This window comes from Podarcis erhardii (genome assembly GCF_964252035.2).
Source record: "Podarcis erhardii genome assembly, chromosome: Z".
NCBI classification, from domain to species: Eukaryota; Metazoa; Chordata; class Lepidosauria; order Squamata; family Lacertidae; genus Podarcis; species Podarcis erhardii.
In genome coordinates, this window is record NC_138504.1 from 49,691,356 (window position 1) to 49,704,658 (window position 13,303).

Below are 13,303 nucleotides of genomic sequence, written 5' to 3' on the forward strand. Positions count from 1 at the left end.
TTCCAGGAGGGTGTGTGTGCATTCACAAAGCTTCGGGGGGAAAGGATCCTTCTGGAGGGCAACCAATATGATAATGGATCTGGAAAGCAAGCCTTATGAGGAACAGTGAAGGGAGTTGTTTAGCCTGGAGAAGAGGAGACTGAGAGGTGACAGAACAGCCATCTTCATATATATCTGAAGGGCTGTCACATGGAAGATGGAACTAACCTGTTTTCTGCTGCTCCAGAGGGTAGGATACAAACCAATGGATTCAAAGGAGATTCTGGCCGTAGTAGATTCAGAAGCATTTTCCAATGGTATGAGCTGTCTGCAGGGGAATGGACTCCCTCAGAAGCTGGTGGACTCCTTTTCATTGAAGGTTTTAAAGCAGAGGTTGGATTGGCCACCAGTCACAGATTCCTTAGCTGAGATTCCTGCATTGCAGGAGGTTGGACTAGATGACCCTTGAGGTCCCTTCCAGCTCTGCAATTCTGTGATTCTATGAAATGCTCAACAGACTTGATTGTTAGAGGAATGTAGGACGGACCGTTCTAGTTCAGGAGAATTATGAACAGAATTATGAACATTTATTAATTGTGACCGTCTTTATCTTTCTATATTTCACATATGTAAGTTGCTTTTTAGCAAGTACCCATGCAGACATGCAAACCATAAAAGAACACCCACATTTCTCACTGAGAAAAGAGATAGGTAAAGGGACCCCTGACCATTAGGTCCAGTCGTGACCGACTCTGGGGTTGCGGCGCTCATCTCGCTTTATTTGCCCGGGGGAGCCAGCGTGCATCTTCCGGGTCATGTGGCCAGCATGACTAAACCGCTTCTGGCAACCCAGAGCAGCGCACGGAAACGCCGTTTACCTTCCCGCCAGAGCGGTACCTATTTATCTACTTGCACTTTGACGTGCTTTCAAACTGCTAGGCTGGCAGGAGCAGGGACCGAGCAACGGGAGCTCACCCTGTCGCGGGGATTCGAACCGCCGACCTTCTGATCAGCAAGCCCTAGGCTCTGTGGTTTAACCCACAGTGCTACCCGCGTCCTTGAGAAAAGAGATATTTGCTTGTAAAAAGGAATAAGTATTTGTGTGCTTCAAAAAAAAAAAAAATACAAAACCCCTTGGAATTACAGTACATACTTTCTCCTTTTCTTTGCGATGCTCTCTGCTTGACCTCTCCAGGAGAGGCAGTTCTCCACCCAGTCAGGAAACTGGGACAGGAGCCAGTAAGGGCTTGGGATCTCACAGAGCAAGGAGTGCATGCTCAGGAAGAGTCCTTGGCCGCCAGTTGGTCTAGAGCTGCATTTTTGAGACTGTTACTAGCAACTGTTAAGCACCATGTGAATCTCATTCCTCCCTATCTGTCCTGAAGGTGGCCAGTCAGCAGTGATGGAGCCAGGGTTCCTGTATGTTTAATAGCTGTGGAGAAGAACTGCAGGTTTCAGCAGGTGAAGACACTCTCTTCTGCACAACTGTTAAAACCGGCATTAAAGTACAATTTGCCCTGACAGCAGCCCAATGGCCACCATCACCTTCATTTCCAAAGCCCTGTCCTGAATAGGAAAGTCTTACAACAGAAGGTTAATAAGAAGAAGGGAGTCATCCTAATCTCTCTTGGGAGGGGTCTCACAATCTGGGAGCAACTGCAGAAAAGGCCCTCTCTCATGTCACCACCAACTGTGGAGAGGTGTTCACAAGAGGATCTTAGCACCTGGGCAGGTTCAGACAGGGAGATACAATTATCCAGGTAGCCTGGGGCCAAGCCATGTAGGGCCTTATAGGTCATAACCAGCACTCTGAAACCCAGAAATAGATTGGTCACCAGTGATGTTGTTTTTTTAACAGGGGAATAACATTCTCTCTGTAACGAGGCCTCAGTCAGCAGTCTGGCAGCAGCATCCTGGACAACTGAAACTTCCAAACACTTTGCAAAGGCAGCCCCACATAGAGTGTGCTACAGTAGTCCAACTGGGATGTAGCTAAGGCATTGCATCCTGTGAAGCACCAAACTCACAGTTCTGAGCTTTGTGCTTTAATAATGTATAATTATTCCTTCTGTTTTATTAAATCTGAGATGCCAAAACTCATAGCACCTTGATACTGGGTTTTTCCTAAGCTCACCATACGGTTTAAAAGGTTTTAAGGTTTCTACCAAGTTTTTAGTCTGCTTATGGAAGGTTCAGGCCCACTTCTGGCAACCCTTAGTAGCCCATGCATTTGGAATGGGTGCTCAAAGACCCATGGAATTGTAGAGTTGGAAGGGCCCTTGATGGACAGCTAGTTCAACCTCTGCAATTCTGGAATCACAGCTAAATAATCCCTGACAGGTGGCCATCTGGCCTTTGATTCAAAACTTCCAGGGAAGGAGAGTCCAACACCTTTTAAGCTGGTCTGATGTCAAACAGCTCTTAGCATCAGAAAATTATTCTGAATGTTTAGTCAGAATCTCCTTTCTTATAACTTGAATCCATTGAGTCCTACCCTCCAGAGCAGAAGGAAACAAGATTGTTCCCTCTTCCATGTGACAGCCCTTCAGAGATTTGAAGATGGCTATCACATCTCTTCTCAGTCTCCTCTTTTCCAGGCTAATATACCTTGCTCCTTCAACTGTTCCTCATAAGGTTAGTTTCCAGACCCTTGACCATCTTGGTTGTCCTCCTCTTCACAGTTTGTCAATATCCTGCAGAACTGGACACTATTTCTGTTGATGCAGTCAACAACAACAACAAAATAATAAAGCTCAACAACTTTGCCCCCACCCCTCAAAAAAACTCAACAACATTTGTGTCCGGATTTTCAATTTATGAAATATGGCAGCCCTAATACATACATAAACATACATACAAACAAACATAGATACATCATTTTTTCTTGTCTCCTATCCATAGTCCAAACCAGTGGTAGACAACCTAAGGCCCGGGGGGCGGATCTGGCCCAATCGCCTTCTCAGACCGGCCCACAGACGGTCCGGGAATCAGTGTGTTTTTACATGAGTAGAATGTGTCCTTTTATTTAAAATGCATCTCTGGGTTATTTGTGGGGCATAGGAATTCGTTCATCCCCCCCCCCCAATATAGTCCAGCCCACCACATGGTCTGAGGGATGGTGGACTGGCCCACGGCTGAAAAAGGTTGCTGACCCCTACTCCAAACCATGCTCTAGGCAGCTCACATGGGGGGAAATGTAATTACAAACATAGCAAAAGTAGTCAAACAATAAATAAAACATCAAAAAGTACACAACCAAATAGAATAATTTCCACGTAACTCACAAGATGTAAAAGAAAGATACATGAAAGTAATATAAATAACAATCAATGTCGCTTTTAGAGCTTGACTCATCTGCAAGATCCTTACGCAGCCACGCCAGTTTCTTTAGGTACCTCCCACTTTTCTTTCTTGTTGGAACTGTTTGTGATTGTGCCTTAAACACCTCACCTTTAAGAAACTCCCGTTCATCATGGACTCCCATTTCTAATAATGGGATCTTGCCCAGAAGTTTTTTGAAACCAGCTTTCTTAAAGTCCAGAGTGTGTGTTTGACTACACTCCGCTTTCCCTTGCCTCTGCGTAATCAGTCCCAAGAGGAAATGCTCACTGCATGAGGAAACCTTGCCTTGGGTCCAGGAAGCAGCAGGAGCCTTGATAACTTCATTTATGAACAACAGCTCAGCAGCTCAGCACAGCAGCTGGATCTTGCCTTAGGCAAGGCTAAGGCTCCAACTATCTCCCATGATGGAGGGGCTCACAGACCAAAGAGAGGAGGGGGTTAGGACTAGATGGCTCCTCAAGCCCCTTCAAACCCTACAATTCTATGATTCAATTATAGATCGAGTACGTTCTCTCAAAGGAGAAGGAAACCCGAGACAAATCTGGAGTGGGGTTCCTAAGATAATTGGCAGGCGCCTGGTACATCTCTGTCCCGCAGCTCTTGCAGCCAATCTGGTGCCAAACCTATCTGAAAATTACTTGGAGTCGAGAGTGGATATCATGTTCTTTATTCTGCTCATAGTGGTGAGGAGGAATTGAAGTTTCCCCGAAGTATCTGCTTTATTTACATTCTTTACATAATGGGCTGCACGTGATTGGCTAATTCCGGAATTCTCTTGTAGGCCAATCAGGTTGTGGATTCACTTCCATCTGGAGCTGGATTGGGTGGCTCCTGCGGACCAGTCATACTGCTGCATTGTTCTAGGGCCAATCAGACTGCTGCATTCTGAATCCTATTGTTCTAGGACCAATCAGACTGCTGCATTTTGGATCCTATTGTTCTAGGACCAATCAGACTGCTGCATTTTAGATCCTATTCAACTCAGTACATAACACTACTGCTCTGCTTTCCTTTGGACTACATCAGCAAGGCCCAGAAGAGGATCTTGTAGATGTCTGGGCAGCGCAGGACCTCCATATGCATGGCCCAGGCCTGTGCCCCCCCCGGGGGGGGTTACTTCAGTGCTTAGCAAGAGCTCAGGGGTATCAGCTGTTGTTTTATTACATTGGCCACTCATTATCTCTGAAGATGCAAGGATCTTCTCCAGCTCCATTTACTGGGTTTGTTTAGTTCTTCCCCATCTCGTATAAACACAGCATTCTCCAGCGTCCTATTAATTTAAGCTTACAAACTACAGCTGCATCCCTGTTTGGCATGTCAAGAAAAAGACAGTTCGCAACAGCTGCTGTGCAGCTGTGGGTGCTAATGTCATTCTGTTGGCTCAGAGATCCTGGCTCTTTATGTGGATTGGCCTGGGTGGGGCCGTGACGAGACACCGAGAAGGACTAGGGACAGACAAAGCTTATGGTTACGAGGACATGGTAATTAAAAAAACCAAACACCCCATGTTTAGGGGATGTATAAGTGGGGATACCAAACAGTAGCAGAGGGGCTGTTGCCTTTGTTGCCCGCCTGGGGGCTTTATGCAGATGACACAACCTTGATGGCAGAAAGCAAGGAGGAATTAAAGAACCTTTTAATGAGGGCGAAAGAGGAGAGCGCAAAATATGGTCTGAAGCTCAACATAAAACAACAACAACAAAGATCATGGCCACTGGTCCCATCACCTCCTGGCAAGTAGAAGGGGAAGAAATGGAGGTAGTGAGAGATTTTACTTTCTTGGGCTCCATGATCACTGCAGATGGTGACAGCAGTCACAAAATTAAAAGATGCCTGCTTTTTGGGAGAAAAGCAATGACAAACCTAGACAGCATCTTAAAAAACAGAGACATCACCTTGCCAACAAAGGTAGATAGATAGATAGATAGATAGATAGATAGATAGATAGATAGATAGATAAATTTATTGTCATTGTCCGTATATACACAGTATACACAACAACGAAAATCAAACACCCAAGACCGGATTCACATACACATTTGCACGTATCTCCGTATAGTTAAAGCCATGGTTTTCCCAGCAGTGATGTATGGAAGTGAGAGCTGGACCACAAAGAAGGCTGATGGCCGAAGAATTGATGCTTTTGAATTATGGTGCTGGAGGAGACTTTTGAGAGTCCCATGGACTGCAAGAAGATCAAACCTCTCCATTCTGAAGGAAATCAGTCCTAAGTGCTCACTGGAAGGACAGATCCTGAAGCTGAGGCTCCAAGACTTTGGCCACCTCATGAGAAGAGAAGACTCCCTGGAAAAGACCCTGATGTTGGGAAAGATGGAGGGCACAAAGAGAAGGGGAGGACAGAGGACGAGATGGTTGGACAGTGTTGTCGAAGCTACCAGCATGAGTTTAACCAAACTGCGGGAGCAGTGGAAGACAGGAGTGCCTGGCGTGCTCTGGTCCAGGGGGTCACGAAGAGTCGGACACGACTAAATGACTAAACAACAACAACAACAGTTGGCGATTCTTTGGATCTGGGTGCTGGACTATATCATTTGATCTCACGGGTTGATTTGTGTTTTTGGTCAACTATGCAAGTGAGGTCTTGAGATGTGCTTCTGCATTGGCTCAACCTCAGAGCATAAACTCGCTCAGAGTTGCAACAGGCAGGCTCTTCCGGGTGCAGGTAGTTTTTTTACCTGAGACTCCCCATGGGATTCATGCTGGTGAATTCAGATTGCTGGAAGCCCACTTCTTAATGACACCAAACTCTTCCTGGAACCCCTTTTTGTACCAAGTATCTAGGGCAGTAGCCAATGTTAGCCCTGCTCAGAGTAGACCCATTGAAACTGAGGGTCTGTTCTGAGCAGGCTATAACTTGAGTAGACTACAACTTCTAGTTCACTGGTTTGATTCAACACAGAGGAGTGGTGGGAGGAACCAAGTATATAAAGTTCAGAGCCTGGGGATTGGTGGTGGGGTGGTGATGAGTGGTCACAGGGAGAAGACTGGGAGGAGGAGGTGTTGGAAGCTGAAGAGGTAACAGGGTTTAGTGAGCAGGGTGAGTCTGTGGCAGACGGAAGTCTAGAAGCAGAGGCTGGCGAGATGAAGCACCCTTGTCTCCCAGAACCTGAAGACGCATAAAAAGGACAGGGGAGAGGTTGACTGCACACAACTTGGGGGAAAGCCCTGGAGAGGAGGAGACGTGGGCAGCTGTGGAGAGCTGGTGGCTTTCAGCCTCCATGATTTCATGGAGGAAGACCCACCAGGAATGAGCTGATGTGCTCATTAGGCCTGACAGTCAGCCAAGTCTGTGAAGATCATGCTTTGCTAATAAAGAGCTAACTCCCAACTTCGGACAGTGATTGCTGACTGGCACACTCTGGGACAAGTGGTCTTTAACCGTTTGGTCAGGACTCAGTAGTGGGTCGCAGTCTGACCCAAGGCGAGTCACGATGGGAGCGCTAGCACCATGCAAATATGTGGTAAAAGATTAAGAAATGGGTCCCCAAATGTAGGAAGCCAGGCCATTGGCCACCTAAATAAATAAATAAATATTTTTTTGTTTATACCCAGCCCTTTCCGATTCAGGAAACCAGGCTCAGGGCGGCTAACAACAAATTTAAAACACTTAATTGATGCTACAAAAAAAACCAGCATAAAATACGGTATAAAGCATAAATAACAATAAAATCAAAAATCAATTTGGGGGGGAAATCCATCCAATAAACATTAGATGGTCACCAGGGCTAGCTGGCTAAATTAGTCCCACTTGGGCCAGCGAGGAGACCAGGGGAGAACCAGCTGTGGGATCCCAGAGCACGCAATCTTCACAAAAAGGGGAGGGGGAGGGAAGGAAGGGGAACAAAAGATCAGGCCAGGTTCAAATTGAAAGCCATGTGGAATAGTTCTGTCTTACAGGCCCTGGTCTCCTGGGACAGAGCATTCCACCAGGTTGGTGCCATCACTGGGAAGGCCCTGGCCCTGGTGGAGGATAGTCTGACTTCCTTAGTGCCTGGGACCTCTAAACGATGGTTATTCATGGACCTTAAGGTCCTCTGCGGGGCAGACCAGGAGAGGTGGTCCCGTAAGTATGAGGTCCCTAAGCCACAAAGGGCTTTAAAGGTCTAGCTCAATATTGTCTACACTCTCAAGGATTTTAGGCACGAAGCCTCTTTCAACCCTACCTGGAGATGCCAGGAATTGGACCCAGAAGTTCTGCATGTTTGGGTTAAAAGTGGTTCCTGGGTCTGAAGTGACTGAAGATACCTGCCCTAGTTTGTATCTAGTTCTCTGACCAGATTGAAAACAGGCAGAGATTCTTGGCTGTAACTGAGAGGTTATCAGCTAGCTGTCAGGGTCATCTGTCCTAATCTTCTAATGCAGATAATTTGGGCTTCTTGGCTCAACTTGGCTGCATGCTTTTAAAATTATCCTGAGTACTTGAAAAAAAAAGGCAGAGGGTCCGTGTAGAAATGGTTCCTTCATCAATGGCCTCGTTTTCTCTTCCCCCTCCTGCCACACCCTCTTGCAATGGCCAATTTGCAATGAAAATCCAACACCAGGCCCCTTTCTTTTGTAAAGAGATCCCGTGTGCTTCTAAATTTCCTTTGCATGGTTAGGTGGCCCAGAGAAGGACAAGCCCTACATTGTGCTAGGGGCGGCCTCATTTGCTTAAAGCCTCCAAAGGTGTGGAAATCTGCTACCATCGGATTCCCAAATTCCCCTAATCTCTGATGACTGCAGTAGCTTTACTCATCTGTGCCTATGCATGAGTTGCAGATTGCGGGCTGGCACCAGCCCAGCGCAGCAACTTGTTCAGAGACACAGTAAGCAGCCTCTTCCCAGGAGCAGGTAGTTTTCCAGCATCTCTCCAAGGGGAATTATTCAATTGTTCTGTCACACATTGGAGTGGTCTACTGGCAGAGTTAAGGAGGTGAGCTTGGAGCAGCTGCTGAGGCAGAGAAGCAGCAGGGAGAGTTTTCTATTATGTTGTGGGAGGTGTGGGTGTGTGGGTTAATTATTTGATTCATCTTACCCCATGCCAAGGGACGCCGGTGGCGCTGTGGGTTAAACCACAGAGCCTAGGACTTGCCAATCAGAAGGTCAGCGGTTTGAATCTCCGCGACAGGGTGAGCTCGGTCCTTGCTCATGCCAACCTAGCAGTTCGAAAGCACAAAAAGTGCAAGTAGATAACTAGGTACCACTCCAGCAGGAAGGTAAACGGTGTTTCCGGGCCCTGCTCTGGTTTGCCAGAAGCAGCTTAGTCATGCTGGCCACATGACCCAGAAGCTGTACGCCAGCTGCCTCGGCCAGTAAAGCGAGATGAGCACCACAACCCCAGAGTCGGTCACGACTGGACCTAATGGTCAGGGGTCCCTTTACCTTTATCTTTACCTTTACCCCATGCCAAACCTGGTGCCATGCAGCTACAATTCCCATCACCCTCAGCTTTCCCAACCCACACTTCCATGGGCAGCAAAAGCGCATGCAAAGTGGTCCAGGGGTTGGAGCAATTTCCATATGAAGAAAGGTTGCAGAGTTTGGGACATTTGGGTTTAAAGAAAAGGTGTGTAATAATAATAATAATAATAATAATAATAATAATAATAATAATAATAATAATTTATTATTTGTACCCCGCCCATCTAGTTGGGTTTCCCCAGCCACTCTGGGTGTCTTCCAACAAAGATTAAAAATACATTAAAATGTCACACATTACAAACTTCCCTGAACAGGGCTGCCTTAAGATGTCTTCTAAATGTCAGGTAGTTGTTTTTCTCTTTGACATCTGGTGGGAGGGCGTTCCACAGTGCGGGCACCACTACCAAGAAGGCCCTCTGCCTGGTTCCCTGTAACTTGGCTTCTCGCAGTGAGGGAACCGCCAAAAGGCCCTCGGTGCTGGACCTCAGTGTCCGGGCAGAACGATGGGGGTGGAGACGCTCCTTCAGGTATACAGGACCGAGGCCATTTAGGGCTTTAAAGGTCAGACCAACACTTTGAATTATGCTTGGAAACGTACTGGGAGCCAACGTAGGTCTTTCAAGACCGGTGTTATGTGGTCTCAGCGGCCTCTCCAAGTCACCAGTCTAGCTGCTGCATTCTGGATTACAGTGGTACCTCAGGTTACATATGCTTCAGGTTACAGACTCTGCGAACCCAGAAATAGTACCTTGGGTTAAGAACTTTGCTTCAGGATGAGAACAGAAATCGTGCAGCGGCAGCAGCGGGAGGCCCCATTAGCTAAAGTGGTGCTTCAGGTTAAGGACAGTTTCAGGTTAAGAACAGACCTCCAGAACGAATTAAGTTCTTAACCCATGGTACCACTATAGTTGTAAGAGGTGGCATGATAGAAGTTCATAAAATTATGCATGGCATGGAGAGTGGACAGAGAAACCTTTTTCTCCCTCTTGCATAATACTAGGAACTCATGGGCGTCCAATGAAGCTTGCTGCAGGAAGATTCAGGACGGGTTTTTAAAAGTCCTTCTCCATGCAGCACAGAGTTAAAATCCAGAGAGCTCCTTCCTTCCCCCAGGAGGCAGCGATGGCCACCAACTTGGATGGTTCTAAGAGAGGATTGGACAAATCCATGGAGGAGGAGAGGGCTATCAATGGCTCCTAGCCACAATGGCTATGCTCTGCCTCCACAGTTTGAGACAGCAATGCTCCTGAGTCCCAGCTGCTGGAAATCGTGGGCAGGAGAGCACTCTTGTGCTTGACTCCTGCTTGCTAGTCTCCCACTGGGGCACCTGGTTAGCCAGTGTGATACCAGGATGCTGGACTAGATAAGCCTGATCCAGCAGACCCTTTTAATGTTCTTATGTTAGCAGCAAGGTCAGTGGGAAAGACAGGTTCCTGCCCTAATGAGATTACCAACTTAATGTCTGGCAGTAGAGGCAGTAACACAGGCAAGAAGAGCAAGGAGCCTGGCCACACGGAAAGCTGCTCCTCTTCAAACTTCTAGATGCACAGGTTCTGGGATAACCCGGAGGCTTGGGGGAGCTGCTGGTTTGTCCCAGTGTATGCTGCTAGCCTCTGATCCATTTTCAGAGGATGTGGTGCAGGAGTTTGGCTCCAGTGGTGGGGTGGAGTCTGCCAGGAAGGTACTGTTTCATCATCCACGCTTTCTGCTCCTGTGCTCTGGGCCACGTCTACCCCTTTGTTTGTTTAGCTCAGATTGCTTCCTTATCTCAGCACTCTGTTTAATGGGGCTATAAAAAAGCATGGGGCCTGGATCCCTTGCCAGCAGGGTTGATTTGTGATGGGAAAGCCCTTGCTTCTTCAGTTGCCTAACTTTGCTACAAGGCAAGACAACCGTCTTCAAGCCCAGTCCAGCCAAGGACAACCATGTCTCACTTGGCCAAACAGCGGAAGCTGAGTGACATCAGATATGACCCTGAGCTCTACTAAAATCCAGCACATATGTTTTCCCAAGCTGGCCAGAGAACTCTGGCCAAACCTCCACACCCTCTGAGCTTCACAGTTGTAGACAAACACCAGGAAGATTCAGGAGGAATAAAAGGAAGTCCTGTTAAATAGAAGGAAGTTAAAACTATGGCACTCGCTTCCACAGGGGACAGTGATGGCCCCATACTTGGACAGCTTTAAAAGACGATTGAACAAATTCATGGAGAAGGAGAAGGCTAACAATGGCTTCTGTTACCAGAAAAATGCCCATTGCATATCCCACCTCCTTTTCCTTTCTCTATACAGTATGTCTGTTGTGTGCCACTGTGAAAAGAATTTTAAGGTCTTAAAGGTAAAGGTAAAGGGACCCCTGACCATTAGGTCCAGTCGTGGCCAACTGGGGTTGCGGCGCTCATCTCACTTTATTGGCCGAGGGAGCTGGCGTACAGCTTCTGGGTCATGTGGCCAGCATGACTAAGCCGCTTCTGGCGAACCAGAGCAGTGCACGGAAATGCCATTTACCTTCCCGCCAGAGTGGTACCTATTTATCTACTTGCACTTTGAGGTGCTTTCGAACTGCTAGGTTGGCAGGAGCAGGGACCGAGCAACGGGAGCTCACCCCGTCGTGGGGATTTGAACCGCCAACATTCTAATCAGTAACTCCTAGGCTCTGTGGTTTAACCCACAGCGCCACCTGCATCCCTAACCCTTTAAGGTCTTAGGTATATATTAAATGTTCATAAATGTACCAACCAAGCGCGTACATAGATCAGCACAGGAAGACCGACCTGAAACCATTTTTGATTCCCAAACTGAATGTCCCCAGGATATACATGAAAATAAGTGTATATTTATGTCATATACTTTCACCTGAGTTTCCCCATGGAACAATGTATTCTTTCCTCATTGCATTGTGGAAAATCCCCCATGATTCCCCTGGCCAGCGATAAGGTAGTCAGATAACCATCAGGGGAAGTTCCTGAATCTGCCATTGTTTGCTCAGATGTTCTGCATAGAGAATGTCTGCTGAGCATCCTGATTGTCTTCATCAAATGCAAATGCTTTGTGTAAAACTGTGTCTGGAACCACATGAAACTTGCTAAATCTTTAGGAATACCACGCCTTGACCTACCTGAGCCATTGTAACCCCATATTAGGTGGGATGTATTTCTGATTTTGTTTGCAAAAGGGGATGTTCTTTTCCATGCTGAAAGGCAAACCTTTAAAAAGAGTGGTTTTTCTTGTTTCTGGGTCCTTCACCTCCTGACAAAAAAAAAAGGTGTGTGTGGGGGGGCTCTATTGCAACAAATCATAAAAGATCAGCTTTGCTTTCACTGGATTTCTGCTTCAGCTCATTAATCTCTGACCAGTAATGAACTTGGGGAGTTTGGCCATCTCATAACACTACTAGCCCTGGTGGCTGGGCTTTGCCTCTATGGTCAGAGGCAATAATGCTCTGAATGATTGCTGGAAGCCACAGGAGGAGAGGGGGGGCCTTGGGCTGAGATCCTGCTTGTGGACTTCCCATTGGGGCCTCTGGTTGACCACTGTGAGAGCAGGATGCTGGACTAGATGAGCCACTGGCCTGATCCAGCCTCGAGGCTCTTCTTACATTCTTAGCATTGGGGAATCATCACAGAAAGTGGAACGTTGGGTGGACAGCCCATGGTTATTTTGTCAATGGCATATTGCAGGAGATCCCTAAAAAAGCCAGTGGTCTCAAGGGATCCTGACTTTCTTTGCAAATCAGCATTTGGCTTAAAGAAGAGGTCAGTTCATTTGAAAACACTGGTCCCTTTTTATGAAGCTTGACGCCTCTTCATAGTGTCTTGATCGGTAGGCACAACTTAAAGTGCCAATACAGAGCCAGGTCTAATGTAGAGTAATTGTGGTGTTTTGGACAGTTATATGTAGATCTCTGTTCGTAAATCGTATTTCCTCTTTGCTGTTCTTTTCATTTGCGAATGGAATCACTTGCCTTAGAATACAATCCCTATACACACTTAATTGGGAGTTAGCCTATTGAACCCACTGGAATTTTCTTCTGAGTATAATAGTTCCTATAATAGCCAGCTGAAACAATTCAGGGGCAATTCAAGCTTGCCCTGCTTCCCATCTCCCCACCTAATTCAGGCATTCTGATGGAATAGCTGCCCCCAAGATGGCAACTGAGGGAGCGTTGGCCTGGTGGGGCTGGCCTGTCACCGCAGAGCAGATGGAGTGATAAACTGTTGGCCATCTAATTCTACATACCAGAGGCTTCATATTGCATGCTAGATGCTTGTATATTGCACAGCATCAGATCAACAAGAAATAAATCTCTTGAAACCAATAGACTTATAAAGAATATTATGAACAAGAGACTCAAACATGGCTCAGGGCAGCTTACAGTAGGACTGTCAAGTAATAAATACTCAAATATCAATATGCTGCATAATTTGGACCTGTCACTGTGAGAAGAGAGAAAAATGTGTCTGCCATACTTATCATTACAGCCACTTCTATTTTTCTAGAAAAAGAGGTGCCAGAACTCACCATGAACACCTCCCTTGTTCTCCTATAATGGCAATGGCATC

General features: G+C 46.7%; 2 protein-coding genes across 2 annotated transcripts in view; one reads left to right on the plus strand and one right to left on the minus strand.

Annotated features, from left to right (window-relative positions):
- The window catches only part of PTGS1 (prostaglandin-endoperoxide synthase 1), a 47,995-nt gene that overhangs the window by 16,294 nt on the left and 18,398 nt on the right, over window positions 1–13,303 (plus strand). The window lies entirely within an intron of this gene.
- The window catches only part of ZBTB6 (zinc finger and BTB domain containing 6), a 112,911-nt gene continuing 108,182 nt past the window's right edge, over window positions 8,575–13,303 (minus strand). Inside the window, exon 3 of the transcript XR_014152691.1 lies at window positions 8,575–8,703. The gene's annotated coding sequence lies outside the window, so the exon portion shown is untranslated. The remainder of the gene's footprint in view (window positions 8,704–13,303) is intronic.